Genomic DNA, 15,662 nt, shown 5'->3' on the forward strand with positions numbered 1-15,662 from the left:
AGAAAGGCAAGCATTTCAAAGGTGAGGCGGATCACCGGACGAAGCCTCGCCACCGTACTGGTGCTGATGTACATGATATGGTCAAGGATTTGAAGGTGATATTTGGAAAGGGTCCTGGCGGACAACCTGTTCCAAAGGACGCTGACGGACGCGCACCCATGTGGAAGAAGAAATCTATATTTTGGGACCTGCCATATTGGAAAGACCTAGAGGTCCGCTCCGCAATCGACGTGATGCACGTGACGAAGAATCTTTGCGTGACCCTGCTTGGCTTCTTGGGCGTGTATGGGAAGACAAAAGATACACCTGAGGCACGGGAGGACTAGCAACGTATGCACGGAGAAGACGGCATACATCAGGGTCATGCAAGCTACGCTCTTATCAAAGAAGAGAAGGAAATCTTCTTTGAATGCCTACTCAGTATTAAGGTACCGTCTGGCTTCTCGTCAAATATAAAGGGAATAATAAACATGGCAGAGGAAAAGTTCCAGAACCTAAAGTCTCATGACTGCCACGTGATTATGACGCAACTGCTTCCGGTTGCATTGAGGGGGCTTCTACCGAAAAACGTTCGATTAGCCATTGTGAAGCTATGTGCATTTCTCAATGCAATCTCTCAGAAGGTAATCGATCCAGAAATCATACCAAGGTTACAGAATGATTTGGTGCAATGTCTTGTCAGTTTCGAGTTGGTGTTCCCACCATCCTTCTTCAACATCATGACGCACGTCCTAGTTCACCTATGCGAAGAGATTAACGTTTTGGGTCCTGTATTTCTACACAATATGTTCCCCTTTGAGAGGTTCATGGGAGTCTTAAAGAAATATGTTCATAACCGTGCTAGGCTAGAAGGAAGCATCTCCAAGGGCCATCAAAATGAGGAGGTCATTGAGTTTTGTATTGACTTTATTCCTGACCTTAAGCCGATTGGTGTTCCTGAATCGCGGCATAAGGGCAGACTGGATGGAAAAGGCACGCTAGGAGGGGAACAAATAATATGTATGGATGGAAATTCTCTCATTGAAGCACACTACACAGTTCTACACAATTCCGCCTTGGTGGCTTCGTATATGGATGAACACAAGAATTTGCTACGCTCCAAACACCCGGAGCGGTCTGATGACTGGATTACACGTGAACAAACCAGGAGTTTCGCCAGCTGGTTGCAGACACGTACCATGCATGACACCTCTATTGAAGATGACCTGTACTTGCTGTCCCAGTTATCATCTTCGAATATAATGACTTTCAAAGGGTACGAGATAAATGGTAATACATTTTACATAATCGCCCAAGATAAGAAGAGCACCAACCAAAACAGTGGTGTCCGCTTTGATGCAGAAACCAAGACGGGAAAGGAAACATATTATGGTTATATACAGGACATATGGGAACTTGACTATCGACGTGGTTTAAAGGTCCCTTTGTTTCGGTGCAAATGGGTCAATATGACACGAGGCGGGGTAACGGAAGACCCGCAGTTCGGAATGACAACAGTGGATCTCAACAATCTTGCGTATGCAGACGAACCATTCGTCCTAGCCAATGATGTGGCACAGATTTTCTATGTGAAGGACATGTCTACCAAGCCAAGAAAAAGAAAAGATAAGGAAGCGAATGCATCGTACGATGAGCCAAAGCGGCACATAGTTCTTTCTGGGAAGAGAAACATCGTGGGAGTGGATGACAAGACAGACAAGTCAGAAGATTATGAAAAGTTTGATGAAATTGCTTCATTCACAGTGAATATTGACCCGAGCATCCCGTTAAATGATGAAGATTTTCCATGGTTACGGCGCAAAGGGACACACGCGAAGAAAAAGTTTCACACCCAAAGATCTGGGATGTGATCGGCTTCACTAGCTATCATCACTTTCTTCTGTGTTTCGCACCGAGAGAGGAATCTCTGTAATAGTTAGAGTAGTTATGTGTTTTGGCATTTGAAACGCGAAGAAATTTTATGTGCAAACAAATTCACACTAATTTTAAATAATTCAAAATTTAAACTATTCAAATTTGAAAACTACGGGCACTAACAGAAAAAATAGCAGAAAAGAAAGAAAAATTATAGCTGAAAAGAAAAAACTATATAAAAAAACTACTCAAAAATAAATAGAAGAAAATAAATATAGCAGAAAAGAAAAAACTACTCAGAAATAAATAGAAGAAAAAATAAAGCAGAAAAGAAAAAAAATTATATTTGCTATTTTTCAATCGTTTACAAAATGACCGTGAAATTGAAAATCACTACAAAATGAACTCTGAAAATGTTGAATTTTGGCAACTAGATGAAAAACTACTCACAAATAAATAGAAGAAAATAAATATAACAGAAAAGAAAAAACTATACAAAAAACTACGCAAAAATAAATAGAAGAAAATAAAGCAGAAAAGAAAAAAACTATAAAAAAAATTGGGGCGCTGCCCTGTGGGCCTGATAGGCCACAGGTGTGTAATTACAGGCCTTAAAGGCCCAGCAGACTCACAGGGCAGCGCGCAAAGTTTAGGCCCACAAGCCTGCTAGCTATATAGAGGAGTTCGAAGTGGTAGCCGTGGCTGGGTTTATAAACCAGTGCGGCTGCCCTTCGCCCGGCAAGGTGGGACTAAACTTTGGGGTGGCAGCGCGACCCCTTTAGTACCGGGTCGTGGCACAAACCGGTACTAAAGGGGGTCCTTTAGTACCGGTTTGTGCCACCACCCGGTACTAAAGGGGCTCGCTTCCCGCCGCTCGGCCTGGCCAAAACAGGCCTTTAGTACCGGTTGGTGGCCCCAACCGGTACTAAAGGTGCCTTCTATATATACTCGACTTACGAAATTTTCATTCTTCCTCTGTTTCCGTTGTCTCCGTCGCCGTCGCCGCCCCCGTCCCCGTCGCCGCCCTCGTCTCCGTCGCCGCCCATGTCCCCGTCGCCACCGTCGTCTCCGTCGCCGCCCCGGGCCCGCCCCCGTCCCCGTCGCCGCCCCCGTCCCCGTCGCCGCCGTCGCCTCGCCGTCGCCGTCGCCCCGCTGTGAGCTCTCCCCCTCTAACCTCTCTCCCTCGCCCCCGGCGGCCACCATGGGCGCCGCCCCTCCCGGCCCCGAGCACACACACACACACGAGCATGAATTAGTATATAATTTAGATTATTTAGATTATTATTGTTTTAGTTATCAAAACACACACACACACACACACACAAGCATGAATTAGTATATAATTTAGATTATTTAGATTATTATTGTTTTAGTTATCAAATTTTTTTATATGGAACACACACACACACATATGTATGAATTAATGCATGTATATATTAGTATATACGTATTTTGTATGTTTAATTAGTTTAGATTATTTAGATTATTATTGTTTTAGTTATCAAAATTTTTTATATGGAAATTAGTGTTTAATTAGTATGGAAATTTTTTATGTTTAATTAGTATATAATTTAGATTATTATTATTAGTATATAATTAATATGGAAATTTTTTATATAATGTTGTTTTTCAGTTTTTTAATGGATGTATAGAAGTTGTGTTTTCTATTTTTAGTGTTAGATGCTTAATTAGTATGAAATAGTATATAGATTTTTGAAATAGTATAAATGTTAGAAATTTTAGTTATCAAAATCCAATCATTAAAAAAATATTACTTTTTGCGGGCATATAGCTAGTATTTGTTCTCGACGATGCCCGGCCCGCATCCTCGCCGTCGACCTGTCCGCGACGACATCCAGCCGACCCATGTCCAGGACTGGGCTCCGCCGGGCTGGCACTGGGAGGTGCTGCCTAGAGGGGCGCGCCGCTTGATGGGGAACCCGGCCCCGGGTCCCGTCGTCGACCCTAATCTCGTTTGGTGGCGTTCGCGTGGGCCAGTTTCGGTGCGGAGGGACCCGGCCCCGCCGGAGGTGGTACGTCGTCGTGTCAGGGAGGAGGACGAGCACGTCCATCGCTACATGGTTGCGTTAGAGGGCGGCAGGTTCTCCAATACCTGGCAGTATCTTCGGGGATCTCACTTCAGCTATGATCCTGTGAGGGTTCCTTCTCTTTGGGTGTCCACCGTCCGCGCCGCAGGAACCGCGAGTGTCCTAGATTCTTCTTTAGTATTCGATCTTTAATTAGCTAACCAGTGATGTACTATTCAATATTATATATTATTCGAGACGATGTATTCGAGATTATATCTATTATTCTAGACGAAGTATTCGAGATTATATCTATTATTCGAGACGATGTAATTTGAATACTAAATTGTTTTATATCTCTTTTGAATTAGTTAAATAAAAGCTATGGCAGACAATACCGACAGAGAGGGAGAACAGACCATGTTCGATATGATACGCGGGCCAGATGATGATCAGAATGAAGAAGATTATGACGACTCCGAATTTCTAAACAACACCGAAGAGGGTGATATGATATTCGATCGCGACGACCGAATTGATGAAGTCATGAACTACAATTTTGACGATGACGAAGAACATGTTGATCCTGAAACAACAAAGACCGGCGAGGTATATATATTTATATAAGCAGGTATCTGGTGATTATCACATGTTTTAAATGACTTGAAGATATATTAACGAATCGATCTTTGTTCTTTCAGCCATCCGGATCGAGCAAATCTTCAGGCAAAAGGACGAAACGAGGCTCGAACAAAAAGTTGAAGGAGGGCGTAAAGTACAATATCGAGGCAGTCAGACCTAATGGCGAACCATTAGCGCCTAAGAAGATTGTGGACAAGTTCGTTCGTCAGTGCGGAGTTCTTGTGAAGGACCAACTCCCGATCTCCCTTCAAGAATGGAGAGAGCCAGCAAAAGACAAAAGACAAAAAGGCAAAGAGGACGCTGCTCCACGTCCAGATGTTACTTTTGTCGACAAGAATCAAAAAGATCTGCTTTGGGATACTCTCATGGAACATTTCACCCTACCAGATCATTTCACAGAAGCAGATGTGCAGAAAGTCAAGGACGCTGCTCTTAGGAAGATGGCGGTTGCATTCAAGAACCACAAGAATCGTGAATGGGACAAATACGTCAAGGGAGGAAGGAAGACTCCAGTATTCGAGGGAACACTAGAGAACCAACGTGCTCATTGGGACGATTTCATGAAATTCAAGGATTCGGAATTAGCTAAGGAACGGTCGAGAATAAACAAGAAGAATGCCGAAAAAAAGGATAAGTTCCATAAGCTGGGGCCAGGTGGCTATGCGGTGGCAATGCCTAAGTGGGATAAGTCTGAGAAAGAGATGGAGGATGCAGGTGCCACTCCGGTTACTAAGAGCTGGCCCCCCAGGGTCAGGACTTGGTTCTATGCGCATGGGGGGGAGTTGGACCCGAAGACAGGCAATGTTTCGACGAGGGCAAGTCTGAAGGGAGCTGACGATGCGATACTTGTTGCAATAGAAGAGGCACGATCGGGGGTGTTCCAGCCCAACAGAGAGAACGACGAGCTTACGCGTGCCCTGGGAAATCCTGAACACCCGGGAAGAACACGAGGCAAGGGCGCTATTCCGTGGTATGAGGGGTTTTCAGACTGGAACACCGACTACAGAACCCGTGCGAGAAAGAAGATTGCGGAGGAGAAGAAGAGGAAGATGGAGGAGGAGCCGAGCAAGCGGGACTATGAACGCCTTCAAGGCCTAGAAGCAAGTCAAGCGGAATTGGTAGTCAAATTCCAGCGGCAGCAGGAGAAGATCGACTCACTTACCCAGCAAAGGGGGTCTCAGCAGCTGCAGCAGCTAGCGAATGATCCATCATTGGATAGCACCGCCCCATCCATGCCGAGAAGCAGCGTGGGTTCCGCCCCGGACGACGCAATGCTGGGTAGATACCCCGTGGATGACATCACGGAGAACACTAGCTGCGAGCTACACGTCAAAATGAAGAACATATCCATGAAGGTGGCGGACGCCGTTGCTTTTACAAATCCCCCCGAGGCAACCTTCCATTGCAACCCGATTCCAGTGGGCTATGCTCGTGTCTTGGTTGATGAGGTGGTGGACCCATATTCGGAGCTAGAGCTTGACATTCCTGGAGGTGACGACGAGCGCTTTCTCGGAGACGCCAACCATCGTATCATCCTATGGAAAAAGGATTGCATCATCTTTCGAAGGCCACCGACACCGCGTCAGCCGACTCCTCGTCGAAGTCCGCCACCGAGTCAGCAGTCTCCCGCTCCTGCAAGTCCACCAAGTCCGGCAAAGTGTCAGGCCACTCCTCCTCCAAGTCCGGCAAAGTGTCAGGCCACTCCTCCTCCTCCAAGTCTGCCACAGCGTCAGACGTCCACTCCTCCTCCAAGTCCGGCACAACCTCAGGCCACTCCTCCTCCAAGTCCGGCACAGCTTCAAGCGGCCACTCCTCCTCGTCCAACTCAGCCCCGTTAGCCGTCTCCGCCGCCTCAGCAATCGCAGAAAAGACACCCCGCAGCTATGGTGCGTAGCGGTACGAGTCGAGGTAGTACAGGAAGTACAGGCGGAGGCAAGCGATATAAATATGGTCCAAGCCTCACGCCTCTTCCGCAGAGGGCTTATGAAAGGTCCGAGGAGGAAATCGCAGCCATATCGAAGTCCGAGGTGGAAGCCCATTTTGCACCGAAACCGCCACCGCCGCCAAGGGAGAAAGTGCCTGAGGAAACGATTGACCACTTCATTCGTATGGCTCAACCACCAGCTCCCAAGCCTGTTGACACAGACTATGAGCGCCACATCAGGAAGTTAAATCGAGCACGTCTACGTAAGGAGGCGAGCTCGGGATCGAGCAAACAAGAAGCAGCTGTCAAAAAATGCGGGAAAACCATTCCCCAGCTGGGAGAATAGGCGGCGCAATCGATCCCCTCGCTTGTTGTGCCAACAACACGTGACAGTACGCGCGCCCAATATTATTGTGGGCAAACAATTTACATTCCTGAGGTGGGCAATGTGGTAATAACGGAGGACCATATAATGCAGGCTGAAGTGTTCAAAATCACTGTTGGACAACTCCTCGAGATCGAGCCCATGCCTGTGCTTAGAGAGGATGAAATAAAACGGAAATATGTCCGGGGCCAACCTTTGGTCGAGCCAGACAAGGTCAAGAACCTCCCAACGAGAATGTATGAATTGCATCAATGGTACATGAACATTACCAAGATTTCCGATCGATTGTCCCTCATGGTGAATGTCAAGGAGGAGCATTACTACCATGAGAAAGCTGTGTCCGTTGAGTATTCTGAACTGTTGCAGTTATACAATCAAGACGCACTCGACAAATCTATCGTCAGTTGCTATTGTCTGTAAGTGATTTCTTTCTGTAATTTAAGTCTCAAGCTAGCTGTAGTGATCCTTTTGATCAATCATTACCTGTAATTATCCTCACTATATTCTTTTTTGTGGTATTATATGCAGGATGAAGATGTATGAAATGAGAAAAGGTGGACGCTTTGGCATTGGGTTCATTGACCCAAACACCGTTAATGAATACACATGGAAAATAGATCCACGTCATCAAAAGGCCGTAGAGGACAACATGCTAGAGTTCTTGAAGTGCCTCAAATACAATGAAGGTATACTACTTCCTTACAACTTCCAGTGAGTCACACTGTCTTGTACTACAAATTCTCTGTTTTTGCCTACTAGCTAGCTACATGTTTTTTGCTTACATATGCCCGCTTAATTAAGACATGCAAACGTGTGTGCATGCAGATTTCACTGGGTCTTGTGTATCATTAAAGTTGACGCCGGAACAGTTGAAATACTGGACTCACTACTCAAAGAAAAAACTGACTATAACATCTTGTTTGGGATAGTCAACAGGTAATTTCAATCATTATTAACTATATATCTCGGCCTATTTAGTTCGTCATTTCATGATATGAACTATTTAATAACCCCTTTATTCATTTTCTTTGTCGGCGGGCAGGGCTAGGGCAAGGTTCATCAGCGTCACGGAAGGCGAATGGAAAGAAAAGCTTAAATGGGGAAGACCCAAGGTAAGTAATTAAGTAGTACTAGCTAGCTAACTAGCTGCCATCTCTTTAATTATCATGCTTGATTAATTATTATCTGATCAAATTCCATTCTCATAAAGGCCCTGAAGCAGGCGCAGGGGACTGATCTGTGTGCATTCTGCGTTTGCGAGAACATTCGCATGATGGCGTCCGAAAGGAGCGGATCTCAAAGACAGGAATGGGTATGCTTGTCAAAACACTATTCACAATTTTTACACCATTATCGATATCTAGTCACACAACTAATACACATGCATATTGATCTCCTTCTTAACAGTTCAGAGAGGTGCGGGCGAAGCTCCTAGAAACGGAGCGCGTAGAAGCACTTCAAGAGGAAATAGCGGGATTTTTGCTCGACCAGGTCATAAATCCGAAGGGAGAATACTATTACCCGCTACCGCCCCCATGAAAACCACTTCCAATTGTCATCGTGCTCCGAAGGCACCAATTAGGCTAATGCCACTGGCTCCGAAGGCAACATGCATATGTAGGAGAAATTGTATATAGCTATACATGTGTGTATTTGTGAATTAATTAATATGATGGTTTGTGAGACATTGATGATATATATATGCATGATTGGTTCTACTAGAAATTCTATATATATATATATATATATATATATATATATATATATATATATATATATATATATATGCATAACGTGTACAATGTGTAGTATCATAAAATACCAGCAAACGAAAAAGAATTAAAATGGAAACACAAAATTAAATGAAAAAGAAATCATAAAACTAAAAAAAACCCAAACCTTATAGTACCGGTTGGTCTTACCAACCGGTACTAAAGGGCTCTAGGCCCCTGGAGCTGGCTCGTGCCACGTGGTTTCCCTTTAGCACCGGTTCGTGCTGAACCGGTACTAAGGGGGGGGGGGCTTTAGTGCCCACACTTTAGTGCCGGTTATGGAACCGGCACTAAAGGGCCTTACGAACCGGTGCTATTGCCCGGTTCTGCACTAGTGTCAGTAGGATTTAATAACTGCGGAGATAGCAAAAGTATTTCTGCACGTAAACGAGCGCCGGCATTAGGACGCAAGGTAGAGAAGGGAAAGACGTTTTCATCAAATACCACATCTCTGGATATGTAAACACGTCCAGTGGAGATGTCAAGACATTTGTATCCTTTGTGAAGATTGCTATAGCCAAGAAAAGCACATTGTTTTGATCGAAATTGGAGTTTATGGTTATTGTATGGCCGAAGATTTGACTAGCAAGCACATCCAAAAATTTTGAGAATGGAATAGTTGGGTTTTTCATGAAGCAATCGTTCAAAAGGTGTCTCAAAATTGATGACCCTGCTAGGAGTACGGTTTATCAAGTATGTTGCAGCTATGAAGGCTTCGTCCCAAAACTTCAGAGGCATAGAAGCTTGGGCAAGAAGAGACAAACCAACTTCGACAATATGTCGATATTTTCTCTTAGCTGAACCGTTTTGTTGTTGAGCGTGAGGACATGAGACGTGATGGGATATACCTATCTTGGTAAAGAAGGAGTTTAGCCTAACGTACTCCCCACCCTAATCTGTTTGGAGAGCAAGGATTTTACGATCAAATTGTCGTTCCACAAGATTCTGAAAGTCATGAAATTTCTGAAAACTTCAAACTTATGTTTGATCAAATAGATCCATGTAAACTTGCTGAAATCATCGATAAAGCTAACATAATATTGCTTTCTTCCTACTGTTTCAACAGCAGGACCACACACATCAGAGAACACAAGTTCTAAAGGGAATTTTGATTCACTTATTGAATTTGGATAAGGAAGTTGGTGACTTTTGCCTTTTTGGCATGCGTCACATACAAAATCATTATTGAGATAACTAGCACACGAGAGATTATTTTGACGAATGACTTTCTTGACAACAACAGAAGAAGGATGCCATAAATGTCGGTGCCACCAATCTGAAGACAGCTTGGTAGCACTTAGCACATGCTTGTTGACGTCGGTTCCCGTGTGCCTAACTGGATAGAGACCTCTCCTACCCCTGCCTTGAAGAAGTACCTTCCTTGTTCCCCGTTCCTTGACAAAAAAAGAATAGGGATGAATTTCAACAAAGGAGTCATTGTTAATGGCAAGACGGCTAGCGGAGATTAGGCTTTTGTTTGCTTTGGGTACATGAAGGATATTATTCAGAAAAAGATCACGATCTTGGGTGTGAATGGCTGAATGACCAACGTGTTTAATATCCATACCTGAACCACTTGCGGTGTGAATCTGCTCGTTTCCTTGGTAGCGGTCTCGCACGGTTAGCTTCTCCAGATCGCCCGTGATATGGTCGGTAGCACCACTGTCAAGCTACCAGTTGGTGTCCACCCCATACTGTGGCGCTGCGAGATTGGCTGACTTCTCTTCTCCACCTTAGTAGGACTCATCGTAGCGTTTCCAGCACTTCCATGCTGGGTGGCCCATCTTGTCACAGATCTGGCATTGCACCCTAGGCGCAGAGGCATTGTTGTTGTAGTTGCCTCCGCTGCCGCCACCGTTGCCTCCATGTCCACTGCGACTGTCGTGGCCGCCGATGCTCTCGTGGTTCTAAGTTTGACAGTAGAAAGGGGGTTGGTATGGAGAGGCAAGATCTTAGCTATGGCGAAGATGTACACGTGATGTTTACGAGTTCAGGCCCTTCTCGGAGGAAGTAATAGCCCTACATCTCGGTGCCCGGAGGCGGTCGATTGGATTATATGTGTTGGATTACAGAGGGTGCGAACCCTTGTGCCAGAGGAGGGGGTGGCTTATATAGAGTGCGCCAAGACCCGAGCCCCACCCTATTACAAGGGAACTAATGTACATAAAGTATGGGCGTTACTGGTAACGCCAGCATTAAGTACTCTTAATGCCCATGAAGACTAAGGAGTAAATATCTGGCCGTTGTGTGTTCTCTTGACTACTGGTCGTCGGTATGGTCGAGTGATCTTCCTTGTGGTCGACTGACGACAGGTAACGAATGTCGAGTGATGTGACCATCGAGTGGATTGCACTCGACGTATGAGACTAGTGCTCTTCTGTTGACTATTGGTCTTTTCATATCCCAGGGTAGTGACCTTGGTGGGGCTCCTAGGTCAAGCCTATGACGCTACCCCGGGTCTATATCCTCGTCAGTAACCCCTGAATGGATTAAGGTGTGAGAGGAAAGTAAGACGACGTCGGACTTGTCCTGTGTTTTGTATCTCCGTGAGTGTTTCCTGTTAGACTGAACACCTGCATTGATACTTCGGAGTCGACTCGGTTGCCTTGATCCATTCAGAAAGTCATCGACTGAACTGGTGGCCTCATGCGTCGAGTGTCGTGTGAGAGTGTGAGATCTCGGGCGCGATTGCCTGCGAGGAATCCTGGATTCCGCGGGATACGAAATTTCGAAGGCGCGCGCGGGTTGGGGGGCGTCGAAAAATGGGGGACCCGGACGAGCCGAGACGCCTCGATTATCACACCGCCTTTTTCTCCATGTTCGCTGCGCGCGACTGTAGCAGGATTTGACGGGATTGGCTGGCCCCATGCGTCAGTCACTCGGAAGTGAGCCTTTATAAGGCGACGGGGCCGGGGCGCTTGCACTGTGCACGCTTGCCTCCTCTTCTTCTTTCTCCGCTCCGCGTACCAAGCGCCTCTGCCTCCGACACCACCGCTTTCCCACCATGGTGAAGGACAAGACGGTGGTGCTAGAGCACGCCAAGAAGGCGACGGGGGCGGCGAAGGGCAAGAAACCAAGCCGTGGATCGTCATCGCGCTTGGGGTTGCCGCCGGGCTGGATCCAAGGCGATTGGATCCGGTCCTCGATCCGGCAGGAGGATCTGACCGAGCTGGAGGAGTCCGGGCTGATCGCAGCGGGGGCGGCGAGGCTTCCGAAGGGAGAGGCGGAGCCACAGCCTCGACCGGGTGAGTGTGTCTTGCTCGCCACTCATGTCGACCGGGGCTTCTTGCTTCCTCCGCACCCTTTCTTCCGCGGGTTTTTGAACTTTTTTGGGGCACAGCTCCACCACTTTTCCCCCAATACCATCACGTACCTAGCCGCATTCATGTCGGTGTGCGAGAATTTCTTAGGGTGTCGACCGCACTGGGGTCTCTTCAAACATATCTTCACCATTCATTCCCAGTCGGTTAAGAAGGCGAAGTCGAGTGACTCGAAAACCCACGTTATCCAGATGTGTGGGGGCTTAGGTATCCAAAAGAGGAATAGGAGTGCTTTCCTTGCTTTGACCCTTCCTGAATCTGTCAGGGGTTGGCAGTCGTCCTGGTTCTACTGCCAGGACGTTGCAACTCCAGGTCAGTCGACCGGTCTTCCTCCTTTTTCATTCGACCGTGTCTAGACCCCTGCTCCACTGAAGGTTACCGCCGCTGAGACCATGGAGACGAGGATGTTAGTGGACCGAGTGGTCCAGCTCATCAATGATGGAGTCACTGGCTTGGACTTGCTGGAGGTGTTCCTCGCTCGACATATCCAGCCTCTCCAGGCCCGTGACCACCCGATGTGGTTGTACTCTGGACCGGGAGACACCACTCGGGTCCATCCAGAAGAAGTGCCACTCGACACCGTGGCCTTGTGGTTGAAGGGTATCACGGGCAGTCAAGATAACCCTAGAGGATCCAGGTGAGTCATCCCTTTCAGAAGCGACAACCCACTCGACAAGGTACATTCTCCGTTCCGACTATTTTCCGTTTGTGTTCCGACTGCGCTCGGTGTTGGCTGACTCTTGTTTTGACCAATTTGCTTTGCAGGTATTCACTAAGATGTACTCGATGCCCAACGGCGAACATGCTTTGGCGCAGGACCAGGAGGGGGAGGACAGTGTGGAGGAGAGTGGTGAATGGGAGTCTCCGGGAAGAGAGCGAAGAGTCGGACGAAGAGGAAGAGGCCGACTCGCCGCCGCGCTATGAGCGTCGATCCAAGCAGCAACACGATCCATCTGGCGGTCGTGTGAAGAGTGCGGCTCTAAGCGCCACCACCCAGAAGCGCACTCGGACATCGACTCCGGAGCCGACGGAGAAGGTGGCTAAGCAGCCAAAAGTCGCCCCCTCCAAGACCCGAAAGACGTTGCCGCGAATCAAGATGGACGCCCCCCTTGCCTCAGGGTAGGTATCTTGTTTGCGTTTCTGTAAGTCGACTGAAGGTTTACTCGATCCGACTGACTAACTCATGTGTCCTTTCAGCCTCGCCTCTACTGCCACTGATATGGACGTTGACAAGGCACCGGAAGACGAAGAAAGCCACCTCACGAGCTGGTAAGTTCATTCAACCCAGTTATGTTTAACTGAATGGGTGATCGATTGACTGAAAATTTGGTGCTTCTTTTCTTGTGTAGCCCTGCAAGATATCGTTGTGCTTCCCGATGACGAAGAAGAAGAAGTGCCTCTACAGGAGAGAAGGAAGAGGAGTGGAGGTTCGAGCAGGAGGAGACTTGAAGTCCAAATCCCTCAGTCGACACCGACACCTGAGGCAACGGCTCGGACCAACGTCACGTTTGCTGACCCATTGACGACTGATCGTTCGTCGGGGTCGACTGCAAAAACGCCTGCTACACCGGTGCAACTCCACTCGTCTGACCCAACCACTACTTTGGCCCCTCTGGAGCCATCTCTCTTTGCTACATATCAAACTCCGGACGACTCTCCGAGTGCCGCTAGGGAAGCTCTTCGCCAGGCGAATCTTGTCATGGAGCAGGTCAAAGTGATGCATGAAGCTAGTCAGATAGCCTACAATGCCAACACTGCTCTTCAGACCAATGTCCAGGTCAGTAAACTTCCGACTGAACTTTTGAGCGTTGCTTTATATCTGATCACCCACTGGGTTTTCGCCCGTCTGGAACTTAAGAAATCTCTGATTTTGCACTTTCCGAATCAGTGGGGGCACGTCGAGTGTACCCACTAGGTGTAGTCCCCGAGACCACGGTCGGCTGCTGGCAGTCGGCTGAGGTCTGATGAGTGTTGATCATTTTGTCCCTTCTCTTCTTCTTTTTTTAAACTCTTCGCTGAGTATTGATCTGATCTAGTGGGGGCACGCTAAGTGCACCCACTGGGTGTAGTCCCCGAGACTACTGTTGAATGTTTGATTCGGAAGTAGTCTTAGAGTAAATCTTTTCCTTCACCGTTGCTTGTATGTGTCGACTGACATGTCTGTTTTTCTGGCTGCATAGGTCTTGTGATCTTGGAGCTTGGCTCACCGACTTGAAGAAGAAGCATATCATTGTTGAACTTGACCTCGAACTTGCGAAGAAGAACCTGAAGAAAGCTCAAGAAGAAACATCCATCATGGGAGGTAATCACTCGGCCACTTCACTGCTTTGTAGCTTCATACTTGGCGCTGGCTTTTCTTTCAGTCTCTTTGAACCGAGTGAATTCACACAAGCAGATGTGCGTAGTGAAAATCGCCAACTTCAGTCTCGTCTGAAGAGTGTTGTTTCTTTAGAGAGGATGAAGGAAGCTCTGGAGCAAAAGGATCTGGACCTGGCAGCTGCTCAAAAGGAAGCGTGCGAGAAGACGAAGCTTGCGGACGAGAAGCTGGCTTCAGTCAGCAAGTTGGAGGATGAGAACGCAACATTGAAGACGGATGTCTCGGACGCCAATCATGAAGTCGAGCAGCTGAAGAAGGACAAGGAGAGCTTGACCGCTAAAGTTGAGGGCCTCAAGACCAAGGCTGGCAAGTTAGAGTCTCATTTGGAACAACTCGCGGCAAAGCTTGTCCTGAAGCTTGAAGGTATGTCTACTCAATTAACTAACAATCGTCGACTGGGATTTGCAATACTGTCGACTCATTCATTGTTCGTTGTGATGAAACAGAACTCTGTTGGGACTTTGAGGCTAAAACTAGATGGGTTGAGACTATCAACTGCCCCATGAAAGATGAAGTCGCGATGAACTTGCTTCGACTGGAATCGCGCTTGGACGATGCAGTCGACTATCTGGCTCGGTTGAAGGCGGCGATGGTCTGAGTGGACGCCAAACTCTGGCCTCAAGCGGAAATGTCTCAAGACCTCGAGTCTTTGATGACTCGGCTAAATCAGATCGCAAACCGAGTGCAAGAGTGGAAGAAATATTCTGCCTGCTACGGTGCTGACATCGCCTTGTCTTTGGTCCGAGTGCACTGCAAGGAAGCAAGGGAAGACAAGCTGGCAGCTCTCAAAGTGGCAAACACCAAGAAGCACTCCTTCCAGGACTTCATGGACACTTTCCTCGAGGCAGCCACTCGCATCACCGACAGCATCGATCTTGACAGCTTCTGCGACCCGGCCAGTCCTTCCCCCGCCGAGTGACAAAAAAACATTCTGCCACCGCTTTTATTTGCATCGGAATGCCGAGTGGATTTGTAATCGTTAAAACTTCTTCGGGCCTGACGCCTGAGCACTTTATTTTGCAGTTAAGAAACTTCGGATTTATCACCTCACATATTGCATCTGTCTTTGAATGAAATTCGCCTTTCTCTCGAATTATTGTCTATTTGCTTAATGCAGCTTCTGGAGAAGAATGGCCAGTTGACCGGTCCGGTGATCCTCGAGTATCATCGATCAGCTCAGCAATGGTCTTGACGTTCCAGTCGACCGGTTGGGTGATCCTTGAGTAGCATTGACTAGCTCACCAGCAAGGCACTCAGCAATGGTCTTGACGTTTCAGTCGACCGGTCGGGTGATCCTTGAGTAGCATTGATCAGCTCATCAGCGAGGCACTTAGCAATGGTCTTGACGTTCCAGTCGGTCG

At 47.4% G+C, this 15,662-nt stretch overlaps 1 pseudogene; it reads right to left on the bottom strand.

Moving 5' to 3' along the window:
- Positions 1-13,737: 13,737 nt before the first annotated feature.
- Positions 13,738-15,662, bottom strand: part of LOC119361522 — a 15,242-nt pseudogene continuing 13,317 nt past the window's right edge.

Source organism: Triticum dicoccoides, chromosome 2B (genome assembly GCF_002162155.2).
Source record: "Triticum dicoccoides isolate Atlit2015 ecotype Zavitan chromosome 2B, WEW_v2.0, whole genome shotgun sequence".
Lineage (NCBI taxonomy): Eukaryota > Viridiplantae > Streptophyta > Magnoliopsida > Poales > Poaceae > Triticum > Triticum dicoccoides.